At 43.6% G+C, this 9,198-nt stretch overlaps 1 long non-coding RNA gene across 1 annotated transcript in view; it reads right to left on the bottom strand.

The window, feature by feature from the left end:
• Nucleotides 1-9,198, bottom strand: part of LOC121438018 — a 64,857-nt gene that overhangs the window by 14,468 nt on the left and 41,191 nt on the right. The gene's annotated exons all lie outside the window — the stretch shown is intronic.

Genomic DNA, 9,198 nt, shown 5'->3' with positions numbered 1-9,198 from the left:
GAAACCAGCCTCACCCATTTCCTGGAGGATATGGCCACGTCTAGACGGGCTTTGCTCTTCTTTAAGATGCTCTATAACCCCAGACTCCTTCGATCCTTTTTGGACCAGTGTTTTCTGTATCGCAGAACTGTGTGCCAGGCACCATATCTTTCTATATCCCCCATTTACACCCCAATAACTTTAGTTCCACCATTCTCATCATATGAGAATAAGAATGCCTCAGTACTAATCTGCCTCCATGATTGACATAGTTAACTTCAGCTGTCAACTTGACATAGACCTAAAGTCCGCTGGGAAGAGGGAATGCCAGCTGAAGGACTCCTTCAATCAGATTAGCCTGTACCCATGTTTTGGAAGGATTTTCTTAGTTACTAATTGATAAAGGGCCTGGCCTACTGTGGACAGAGCAATCCCTGGGCAGACGAGCCTGGGCTGTATTTGAAAAGCTAGCTAAGCAAGCCAGAGGGCCAAGTCAACCTTCACCCTCTAACTACCTCATAACTAAACTTGTTCGTGCACCCCTGCTGATGAATATGCTGTGAAATCTCTTCCAACTTCCCTGATAATAGCCATTCTTTCTGTAATAACTTGAAATTGGCACAACATAGATCATCTCTTCAATCTCAGATTTAGCAGTTGGAGGTTTGATTGAGTTGTTGTAGATTTGTTTGCTTCAAGGGGGAAACAGGGCCAGGCACGGTGGCATATGCCTTTAATCCCAGTCCTTGGGAAGCAGAGGCAGGCAGATTTCTGTGAGTTCAGTTCAAGGTCAGCCTGGCCAACAGAGTGAGTTCTAGGACAGTCAGGGCTACACAGAGAAACATAGTCTCAGAAAGAAAGAAAGAAAGAAAGAAAGAAAGAAAGAAAGAAAGAAAGGAAGGAAGAAAGTCCAGGGTATGAATATAATTTGACAAGCAGATAGTGGCATTATTTTGTCTAAAAATGCAAGTGCTCCCTGAACACATCCCCTTGAGTAATAGCCCTGCATTTTATGGAGCCTAGATTTAAAATAACAATGAAGCTGCTTTTTCTTCTAGGTTCCAACAGATAAATTGAGACTTCTAAAGGAAAAAAACCAAGGTAATTACATAAAGAGAATACCAACTGAGTGCCCCCCATTGCTCAGGAAATGAGCATAAGATGACACCCTGATCCAGAGGGTAATTCTTTCATTCAAGAAAGGTATAGCTACCACACTAACTAAGCCAATTAAGAGCATGAGGGTCCTTTAATTTTAGCCAGTGACCAAGAGCAGGATCATAACTCAAAGTCTCTTGGCACTAAAGCTCAGGGGCTCAGCATCTTTAAAAGCAAAATCCACAATTGCATCAATATTAGATAAGGGCCAGAGCAAACTTGCAACATTGGTTTAGTTACAACATAATGGTTATTTCAGGTATAACATAAAAATTATTTTCTATGTAAACCCTGTTTTGATTATTTTAAGCATTAATTATTTTGATTCATGCATCTGGACCATGGTTATATGTTGCTAAGGCAAACATGATTGTTCTAGGGTAGAGGGCTAAGAAGATACACAATGAAGTCACGACAAGATGGTGTTACTTTTGTCACTTTAAAAAATACATATTATATCTCAGAAAGGGACGTTTTAAAATGTAGAAGTACTCTGCATCACAATATGACCTGATATAAAGTAGACAAAAGACATGATCAGATATTTCACTAAGGGAAGTATGGAGATAGAAAATAGACACATAGAAAGATGCTCAATGTCACATGTATTTAAGGAACTACAGATTAAAGCAACAATAGGATACCACAGTATACCTACTGGAATATGGAAAAGTCAAACTGCTGTGGGACAATGGTTTCACCCTGTAAAGATTTGTTTCTTGTACTTGTTTAATAAAATGCTGATTGGCTAGTAGCCAGGCAGGAAGTATAGGCAGAGCAACCAGGCAGGAAGTAGAGGCAGAGCGACCAAGCAGGAAGTAGAGGCAGAACAACTAGAACAGGAGAATTCTGGGAAGGGGAAAGACGCAGTCTGAAGCTATCACCCAGAAACAGAGGAGACAAGATGAGACTGCCTTGCCGAAAAAGGCACCAAGCCATGTGGCTAACAGAGACAAGAATTATGGGCTAATATAAGTTATAAGAGTTAATAAGAAGCCTGAGCTAATAGGACAACCAGTTCATGTAATGTAGACCTCTATGTGTTTCTTTGGGACTGAACAACTGTGGGCTCAGGCAGGACAGAAAACCTCTGTCAACAGTCAAACCACCACTGACGCCAAATATTAGCAAGGATGTGTACTGCTGGTGAATATATAAACCAGCACAGCCACTCTGTAAAAAAAAGAGTTCACCAGTTTGCACAAAACTAAACATCTGAACGAACTGACAACTACAAGCTATGGTGTTTACCCAAAGACATTTAAATATACATCCATATTCATAGAAAACAACTGCATGAGTCTTCACAACAAGGAACTCCATTGGCAACTGCCCACACTTGGTAACTGCTATGATGTTCTTTAATAAGTTCTCTGATAAATGTTGGTACCCCAGGACATTATTCAGTTCCCAGGAAGAAAAAAAGCTACCAAACCAGGAAATGACTGGGAGAACCTTAAAGGTATGTCAGTAAGTGAAAAAAGCTGGTTATAAAAAGCTCAATATTGTAAAATTCCAAATGTGTGACACTGTGGGAAAAGCAAAACCTTGGAGACAGAGGGCCAGTGCAGACTCACTGATGTAACACGTGCATTCTTTGAGTTCAGGGTATTGACACAAGGAGGTTGGGCATTTAGAGGCTGTGCAGCTACAGGAACCCCGTACCTCCTGCCCAATTTTTCTCTGAAACTCAAATTGTTACTTAAAATAATCTACATAAATATTAATCCCCACTGGAGGAACATAGCTCAGTGGCAGAGCATTTGATTGTTGTGCATGAGGTTCTGGGTTCAATCCCAGCTGACAGTGGACACATGGGTAACATACTTGATGCACAGTGACAATACATACTAGATGTATTACGGTTCTCATGTAAAGATTTTTATGGGCAAGATGACTCTTGATCTTCTTAGAAATATTTGATTTTGTGTGTGTGTGTGTGTGTGTGTGTGTGTGTGTGTGTGTTTTGTCTCCAGATGACAGGAAGGGTGTTGGACCCCCTAGAACTGAAGTTCCAGACAGTTGTGAGCTATCATGTGGGTATTAGGGACTGAACACAAATCCTCTGCAAGAGCAATAAATGGTCTCAAACACAGAGCTACCTCTTCAGTCCTTCTTGGCTTGATCTGAACAATCTACACCTTACATTTTTGAGTGGACTCCTCGGGTCAAGTAGGTGACTATTTGAATTATTTTTGTCAGACACAGACTTGCTTCAATTACAGTTCCCACAAATCGGAAACTTGTCTCCCCATAGCTTCACCAACCCCTAATGGCTACAACTGTTTATTTGCAAAACTAGCTGTGGTTCTCGAGAACCTCGTTTGAACTAGGTTTAGTAGAGGCTTAATGTGCTTTATAACTCAAAAGAAATCCACAAGAAGGGAAGGGAAGTGACTGGGAGACATGACAGTTTACTGTCTTCTTTTCAAAAGAGTGGAATCAGAGGAATCAGAATATTGGCATATAGTGATCATACGTGTGCGTGTGTGTGTGTGTGTGTGTTTAAACTTCTCATGAAGTCAATTCAATATTATTTATAATTACTTAATAGTAAGAATATGAAAAAATGAGCTAAACTTTCAAGAATAAAGAAAAAGTTTTTACTTGTAGTATATCAACGTGAGGGACTATCACAAGATCATGTTATCAAAGAATATCAATACTACGTGAAGCCACTTTTTTGCTTTTGTTTATCTTTTCTGAGATAGGGTTGCTCTGTGTAGCCCTGGCTATCCTAGAGCTCACTTTATAGACCAGGCTGGCCTGGGACTCCCAGAGCTCCACCTGCCTTTGTCTCTAGAGGGTTGGGATTAAAGGCGTTCACCACCACCACCCAGCAAGAAACCACTTTTAAGTATATCCAGGAGCCACAAGCAAGACATAACACTCTATCTGCCATTATCTCAGTGCAACACACCCACACAAATACAAATGAACGTGTACAAGTCCACAAACTCACCCAAGAGGTGAGAAAGAGGCACACCCATGTGCGAGCAATGCTATCTTGCAATAAGACTTTGCTTTTTTACTTTTCTTCTTTGTGTTTTTTTCCTCATCTCTAAAGTATTCTCAAAAAAAAAAAAAGAAAAACGTACTGAAATATGCTACAACCTGGGTGAACCTTAAAAATTACACTAAACAAAAGAAGTTGGCAAAATAAACAAATACTGTATAAATCCCTTTAATATGATATGTCCAAACAGACAAAACCATGGAGACAACATTTGCCCGGTAGGGATGGAAATGGGGAGCAAGTAGCAGCTACTAATGGGTGTTTGCCATTTCCATGGGTGAGAAGCATCCTAATTTATGGAGCGCTGATAGTTACAACCATAGATATTAAAAAAAATAGAATTTTGTATTTTTAATTATGAGCCATTTGGTTCATAAATTATGTCAAAAAGTTGCCTAAAGAAACACATGATATAAGCTTTGTAAATAATATTCTGCTAAAAATATTCTTTTATTTATTTATTTAATTTATTTATTTATTAAAGATTTCTGCCTCCTCCCCGCCTCCCATTTCCCTCCCCCTCCCCCCGATCAAGTCCCCCTCCCTCATCAGCCCAAAGAGCAATCAGGGTTCCCTGACCTGTGGGAAGTCCAATGGGACCTGCACTCATGAGAAGTCAGGAGTAAAAATATTGTTGAAAGATTTTGTTTCATTATTAAATTTTTAATTGTGCATATCTATGTGTGCCCATGTACATGAGTGCAGGTCCCATGGAGGCCAAAGGAGGAGTTGGAGTCTTTAGACCTGGAGTATTACTAATCTGGTTGTGAGTCTCCAGACATAGGGGCTGAGAAGCAAGCTGTAGTGTTTGCAAGAGCGGTAAACAGTACTCCCTTAACCCGCGAGCCATAGCTCCAGTCTCTGAAAATATTTTTAACTTTCTTTTGTATTTATTCTTTGTGCCTTTCACATCATGCATCTCCATCCCATTCATTTCTCCATCCCTTCGTATCTGCCCTCTGCCCTTGCAACCTCCCCTCAAAATAAAATGAAATAAAATTTAAGAGAAAAAAAGGAAAAAAAAAGAGAAGAAAAATCAATCTCTCCACGAAAGCTGCAGTGTGACACAGAGAGTCACACAGTTTACCCTTTTAGCCATAAATCTTTACTTGCAAATTCTCATTGCAAAGAGTCATTGGTCTGGTTCAAGACCTCTGATTTCTGTCACATTATCCATACCGGAACCTCATTGGAACTCCTCTTGGTTATTCTGTTGTGGCCCTGTGTTGTGGAAATCCTGAAGTTTTGGGTCTGCAGGACCAGTCCCTTCATGTGCTGTAGCAGATCACTGATGGTGTGAATGTTGGGGTGGGCCAAGTCTTAATCCTGGTCACCCCGCCAGCTTTCCCCTGTCCTCATCACCATGGTGAGCTCTCCTGCCTTGCCCTGGCTAGTTCACCCCTTGCAGTGATGAGCAAGGGGCTGGGTCAGTTCTCTTGCTTTCAAGTCTTCAGGGTTGGTTCTCCCTAACCTACACCTTCAAGGCCAGCTCTACTGAGCTGCCCATGCATAGTGTCGGGGCTACTTTCCCTAGTGCTGCAGTCAGTGAGGGGGTGGGAACAGCTTTCCAGCTGTTGACCTCAGGGCCAGCTCTCCACTTGCCTTAGGCTTTGACGGCGAGCATCTTCCCTGCCACATGTCCGATGAGTAATAGGGACAGCTCTCCCATGCTCACAACTTCAGGGCTGGCTCACCCACACCTCTGCCAACATGGCTCCCTGTGTTGCCTAGGTGTGGTACAGGGCCTGATCTCCCAGGTGTTGCAGCTGGTGGGGAACAGAGGCAGCTCTGCCACCCCACCCGCCTGAGGCATTGATAGATAGTAGGGTGGGGGTGGGGAAAGGTATCTCTCCCCTGCCCATGCTGCCACTTGATGGATGATCAATGTGGAGGTGTGGTTGAGCCAACCCCAAACTCATCTGTCCTACTGTAACAGGGACAGGAAAGAGATGCCCTCCCCCACCCCACCCAGAGGCAGGTAGAAGGACTGACCCCCAAGGCCATATGCGATGGAGTGCTGCCCCTGTCCCTTACCAGCTGCAAAAACTCTGGCAGGCAGGCCCTGCAACCACCCCCCCCCCCCCAGGCAGAACAATAGAGACAACCCCATTGGTAGAGGTGTGGCTGAGCCAGCCCCAAGGTTGTGAGCACGGGAGAGCTGTCCCTGTTACTCATCTGTCACATGTCAGGGGAGATTCTTCCCATCAATCTTATCTGTCATGTGATGGCAAGGGAGAAATCACCCTCATCAATGCCAGAGGCAGGTGGGAGAGCTGGCCCTGAGGTCGTAAGAGCAGGAGAGTTGTCCTTTTGCCTTTTCAACTGCCACACTCAGGCTCTGCACCTCCCACCCGGACAGCATAGTGGAGTCAATCAATTCTGAAAACATGTTTTCAGAAAGGAGGAGTAAAACCAAAGATGGAAACAAGAGCCAGGGGGACAGTGTGACTACATAACTACTCCGTTCAAAATATTAGCCTTTGGGCTTCCCACAGGTCAGGGAACCCTGATTGCTCTTCGAGCAGATGAGGGGGGGGGGGACTTGATCGGGGGAGGGGGAGGGAAACGGGAAGCGGTTGTGGGGACGAGGCAGAAATTCTTAATAAATAAATAAATTAAAATAAAAAAAAAAAAAAAAAAAAAATATTAGCCTAGCCTTGACCCAGGGCCAGAGGAGGCAGCCCTGTTGTTTCTTTAGGGAGCAAAATTCAGACGTGTTCTCCGAGAGCCCCTCTACCCTGATATGTGGGCAGTTACCCATGAAAAGAAGCAGAAGTAACCATGCCCTGAAGACACCTAAGACACCCTGTCTGCTCAAGCAATGCACACGTCCTCAGACTACCCTGTAGAACTGGAGCTAGGATAATTGTGGGCAGGACCACATCTTGACCAGGACTGTTCGTTAATTATGCATTGGTATCATCCCCTATCCCAGTTCTTTCTCTACTTAAACACAAATTCCATGTCAGTATCCTAAAGATAAACAGAATCACTGGATCCCATTGTAAACTGAAGTTCCAGGAAAGGAGAAGAGGGGCAGGGGAGGTTGGAAAGGGAACAGGGAGAGAAGCTAACCTTGTGTTAAGGATTCTGAGATCAAATGGCTAAATCTCAAGAGTTACAGAGAGTTAAAACATTACAGACCAGAGTCAAAGTATCATTGGCTATTTTTGGTTCCTCTGAAAATCTGACATTTCTCAAATATGTATGAACTGACATCCTTGTGATTCTATAAAAAGAAGAATTTTTGAAAAAGTCATGTGGAAACTTACCACTGTATGACGCTTGATCAACTATGTTCATAGCAGCCTTATTCATAATAGCCAGAACCTGGAAACAACCTAGATGTCCCTCAGCCAAAGAATGGATAAAGAAAACGTGATACATTTACACAATGGAGCCTTACTCTCTTGTTAAATGACATTATGAAATTTGTAGCAGATGGATGAAACTAGAAAATATCATCTTAAGTGAGGTAACCCAGACCCAGAAAGACAAACGTGGTGTATACTCACTTATAAGTAGACATTAGCCATAAAGTAAAGGAAAATCATGCTATCATCCACAGACCCAGAGAGGCTAAGTAACAAGGAAGGCTCAAGGGGGGACATATGAATCTCTCTGGAAAGGGGAAACAGGATAGATTTTGTGGGTAGACTTGGAAGGTGGAGATGGGAACAGGAGGGATCAGGTGGAGTGTGAGCAGTGGGATGAGTGAGTACTGGGAGAGATGACTGGAACTGGGGGGCATGTGGAGGCAATGGAATCTAAAAGAGTGACCCTAGTGAAGGCTCCTAGGAGTGGGAAATATGGAACTGGTCATCTTCTGTATAACCAAGCAAGCAAGGCTCCTAGCAAGGGACTGAGACAACAACCCAGCCACAAAACCTTTGTCCTACAATTTGTCCAACCTACAAGGTGAGCTGGGGTAATGGTGGTACAGAATGTGTGGGAGTGGCCAACCAATGACTGGTCCAACTTGAGGCCCACACCTGACACTGCCTGAATGGCCAGGAACCAGGAGTAGGACAGTCTGGAGACCCAGGATAGAACCAAACACAACTGATAAAAAAATCAGTCAATGAAATTGTTCCTAATGATATTCTGCTATACTCATAGATTGTCTGTCAGCAGAGGGCTGTCATCCATTGACCCACAGCCAAATACTAGGTGGAGCCATGGGAACCCCACAAAAGAGGCTGAGGAAAGATTGTAAAAGTCAGAGGGGTTGAGAACATAGCCCAAATAATCAACTAACCTGGGTTCATAGGGGCTCACAGAGACTGAAGCAACAAGCCCAGACCCTGTGTGGATCTGAGCTAGGCCCTCTGCATATTCCTCATGGTTGTGTAGCTTGGTCTTCTTGTAAGAGTCCCAAAAGTAGAAGTGAGGGGATGTCTCTCTCTTTTGCCTGCACTTAGGACCCTTTTTCTCCTTCTGAGTTGCCTCAGCCAGCCCTGATATGAGGGTTTGTGCCCAGTCTTGTATCTTGTTAGGCCATGTTCAGAGGGTATCTCTGGAAGTGCTACCTTTTGATTTTTTCAAAGGAAAACAGGAATAGATCTGGAGAGAGGGGAGGTGTGGGGAGTGACTGGGAGGAATAGGGGCAAGAGAAACTGTGGTCAGGATGTAATGTATGACAGAAGAATAAAAGTTTAGGAGAGAGAGGGGGGAGGGAGGGAGAGAGACGAGGGAAGAGTCATGTAGAAACCTATCACATTAGAATCTTTCTGAAGCACACACTCAAAGAGGAGGGAGAGAGAAAACTGGTTGAGGTGCAAAGAATAAAGGATTGCAGAATATCCAGCTCTAAATAAAACAAACGTAATGCACTCCCTCCTAAGTTCCAGCGTCCACTGCAGAAGAGGGGTGGAGAGAGTGGGAAAGCCAGATGCTGTTGATGACAAGGAAAGAGTCTTTTGGACACAGACAGGCAGCTGCATGTTTGAAGTCAGTGGTTGTAGTAGCATGCTCATGACCTGCACAAGACCAAATCCCAGGCTGGAAAGGGGATGTGGACACAAAAATCACCTCTAGCTGAAGAG

This window comes from Microtus oregoni, unplaced genomic scaffold, assembly GCF_018167655.1.
Source record: "Microtus oregoni isolate MIOR12 unplaced genomic scaffold, Mior012 000054F_ref0000373, whole genome shotgun sequence".
NCBI classification, from domain to species: Eukaryota; Metazoa; Chordata; class Mammalia; order Rodentia; family Cricetidae; genus Microtus; species Microtus oregoni.
The sequence above is the reverse complement of the archived record's forward strand: the minus strand, read 5'-3'. Positions and strand labels throughout refer to the sequence as shown.